The sequence below is a fragment of the Oryctolagus cuniculus genome, chromosome 16 (assembly GCF_964237555.1).
Source record: "Oryctolagus cuniculus chromosome 16, mOryCun1.1, whole genome shotgun sequence".
Classification (NCBI taxonomy): domain Eukaryota; kingdom Metazoa; phylum Chordata; class Mammalia; order Lagomorpha; family Leporidae; genus Oryctolagus; species Oryctolagus cuniculus.
This window is the reverse complement of record NC_091447.1, coordinates 22,205,726-22,209,571: the sequence shown is the minus strand read 5'-3', so window position 1 is coordinate 22,209,571 and position 3,846 is coordinate 22,205,726.

Here is a 3,846-nt window from a genome sequence, read left to right as displayed (position 1 = left end):
AGCTGAAGCTAGGTGCTATGGCAAGGAGGAGCAACTTCTCCCCCTGCTTCCTGGCCCTGGCTGAGGGAGCAGATTGGCCTGACGGTTTGAGAGAGGGTGGAGGAAGCAAAAGTGTATTTTTGTCTTCAGCCTGGGTCACCCTGTCTGTACCTAAGGCCTTTCTCTTGCCTTAGCTGGGGCCACACACATGGCCTGCCCTCTTCTTTCCAGGAGTCAGGGATGCTCAGCGTGGGGACCCAGCACAAAGCCAGCCCAGCTCTCAACACCCTGCTTGGGCCAATGAGCTCTCCTCTCTCCTGTGCCAACCACCGAGGCCCACAGGCAGGAGCCTGAACACTGGCCACACCTCACCTACTCTTGGGGCCCTTGCCCCCACGCGCATACACTGGCTTGTCTCCCTCTCAGCCCAGTTCCCACTCGCGCTCAATGTGGGTGAACAGCAGAGCTCCACAGAGCAGCCTCCTCTCTAGCGTCTGCACTCTCCCCAGGTGATTACGCGGCCCCGTGGCTTTGGTTCCAGCTATATAGCGCCAACCCACATTCCTCCTCCCACCTTGACCCACCCCCAGCCCCACCGCGCAGCCAGCTGCTGTGTTGACAGCTCCAGTGGGGAGGCTGCGGGCATCTCACGCCTAGCAGGACCAGCACGGAACTGTGGAGCCGCTCTGGATGGAGCCCGTGCCTCCGCCAGCCTCCCAGCCTCTGTGAATGGCATCACCCTCCACTGAGCCTTCTTGATTCTCTCCTCCCCTTCCATTCCCCAAGCCCACTCCTTCAGCTCACCGAGTCCTCGGGAGCCCCTGTAGACCCTGAGTCACCTCCCTTCTCCGCATCTCTTCATTTCCATCATGGCCAGGCCTCCACCCTCAGGGGAGGTGATTAAGCACCCAGACTCTGGGGCCAGCCTTGTAGCACAGTGGGCTAAGCCATCACTTGCAAAGCTGGCATCATACAGGAGTGCCACCTGTTCGAGTCCCCAGTGGTCCACTTCCAACCCAGCTTCTGCACCTGGGAAGGCAGCAGATGATGGCCCAAGTGCTTGGGTCACCTGTATGGGATACCAGGATAGAGTTCCAGGCTCCTGGGTCCAGCCTGGACCAGCCCTGGTTGTGGCAGTCATTTGGGGAGTGAACCAACAGGATAGATCTCTCTCTCTTTCTCTCTCTCTCTCTCTCCCCCCCCCTACACTCACTCTCCACTCTGCCTTTCAAAGAAAGAAATCCTTTTTGAAAACATAAAATACCCAGACTCTGGAGCCAGCTCTGCACTTTCTCCCTGTGTGGCCTTGGGAAAGTCACTCACCGTCTCGGGGCCATAGTCTCCCCACAAATAAAGTGAGGATAATGAGGCTGCTTCGAGGAGTGACTGATCTGTGTGAAACAGAGCAGCGTTTGGCCCCAGGGCCCAGCCGACCCGGCATCAGCCCCATGTGATAGCGCTGTCCAGTGGCAATCCGTGAGCGGGAGCCACGCATGAATCCTAAGTCTCCCGGCAGCCACATTAAAAGAACAAGGCAAGTGCAACTTATTTGAATGATGCATTTTATTTAACCCACTATATGTAAGACGTTATCGTTTCAAAATGCCGTAAGAACAAGCACGAGCTATTTCACATTTTTTTTATTGTACCAAGGCTTGAAGCCTAGCAGGCATTTGGCACTCCCAGCAGGTCTACTCCACTGGGACTAGCCACAGGTCCGGGGTCCTTGGCCACACAGGGCCCATGTCTCGAGGCCTCCCTTCCTCCTCCACAGCCATTTGTCAACCTCTAACCCCCACCCTGTGTTTTGGGCAGGTGTGGAGGCAGAATTCAAACCCAAGGGTCTGTGTAAACAGGGCGAGATTGGGAGCTCAGTGGCCCCCAGGGCCCAGCACTGACAGCACCCTCAGCACTATGGTCGCTCTATGATTGCTGTAGGGGAGGTGGGTTTTCCTGTGCACAGCGGGATGTCCACCAGCGGCTCCAGCAGCAGCCCGGCCACTCTGCCTACACTGTCAGACTTCCTGGGGTAGGGATCTTGTAGAGTCTGTCGGCACACACTCTTCCCGGAGCTTCTCACTGCCCTGTGCAGATTCCCCAGATCTGGCCCCCGCCTCCTGAGTGCTTCTCTCTCTCCTCCACCCGCCAGCTCCCTCCCTCCCTCCCTACTCAGTTCCTAAGGGGGCCAAGTTCATTATTGCCAGGGCCCTCACCCTGCTCTTCACTCCACTTGCTGCGCTCCGCCTCGACCTGTGCTCTACTGCTGCCTTCTGCCCACTCAGGTGTCAGCTTAAAGCCCTGGGAGTCTTGCAGCCCCCCTTCCCCCCTGAGATGGAACACCACCCTCACTTACACTATCCCCGCAGCTGAACTCCCTGTACGACCTCTAGGTTGCTGGGGTGTTGCCTCCCTGCAAGACACGAGCCCCCAGGATCATGAGACGCCCGTGTCTGTCTTGACATCACCCTTCCCAGCATCCAGGAGAATGCCCGGCATGGGATAGGAGTTCTCACTGTTCTTGGAAGGAACTTTCTGTGCTAGCCTCATTCTGGTCTCAGGTTCAAGGTCAAGCAAGTCTGCTCATGCAACCATGCCAGGAATCTCCCTTGATTTTCCAGTATTTGGCCAAAGAGTTACTGCCTCTCTGATTGCTGCTTGGCAGCCGGCTACAGAGCACTGCAGGTTCCACTCCAGGCGCTGACACCCTGCGGAGTGGTGAGTACCGGAAACTCACGCCCTGCAGGGCCCCATGCCCCGGAGAGGGCATCCTTTTCTACGGCACACACACAGGGGCCTTGCCTGTGTGCCTTCCTGACAGTGCCAGCTGCCCTGTCCCCAGGGAGCGCTTCCCTGCAGCGTGGCTCCCTGCTGGCGCCAGCCTGGACAGTGAGTGGCTGGTTCTCTGTCCTGGACATGGAAATCTGCTGGAGGTGGGACAGCACCTCCTTCCCCTGTCCTTGTCCTGCCCATTTTTTTCACAGGCAGAAGCAGCAGGGCCCGGGACTCTCCTCCCTGCACACATCCCCCCTTGCCATCCCATGACCAGCTCCAGCTCCTCCTCCCAGCACAGGGCTGGGGGCCGGGGGCAGCATTCTAGAGGCAGCAGCGGCCAAGAGGGAGGACAGAGCAGCTCAACCACTGGCATCTGCCATCCGGAAGGCAGCAGAGGGAGAGCCCACAAGAGCAAAGCTCGCGGAGAGAGTCCTCCTTCCCAACAGCACGCGGAGAAAGCAGGGGGTAGTTTCTGGATCTTGGAGTGGACGGTCCTGCAGACGCTCACTGACAAGTGCCCTTGACATAGTCACCCTCCAAAGTCCTGCACAGCCTGGCCGGGCGCTGTCCGAGGGTCGCTAGATATCCAGAGGCTGCCGGAGCCACAGCCTCTGACAGCCTGGCTTTGTCCAGAACACTGGTGATCTGGCCTCTCCCCTTTGACAGCTAGGGAAACTGAGGCCCAGCGCTGAGAAATGCCAAAGAAAGAGAGAGATCTGGAAAGCAGGGGTCACCGAGAGGGCAGTGTTGGGAGTATGAGCTGGGAGGGGGCAGCCGGGGCCTCTGCACTACTTTCCCAGGCCCCGCGGCCCCAGCGCCCCACCCCTCCCAACCCAGTCTTTGTCTGCTCTGCTCCCTGTGACAGCTGGGGAGGCCAGGCCTCCCCCTTGCTCCTGCCATCGGCCATCTCTGCATGGCACTAAAGATCTGCTCGGGCGCCAGGCCTCGGCAGCAGGCTTGGCAAGCAGCTCGGCGTTGCCAGGGCGACGGGTGGAGGACAGCCGCTCGGCACAGACACTGAGGGCCAGGTGGCCGGTGGCCGCAGCGGTGCTGCTGCCGGGGCCGCAGCTGCTGGTCCCTAGGGCCAGGCTCTCA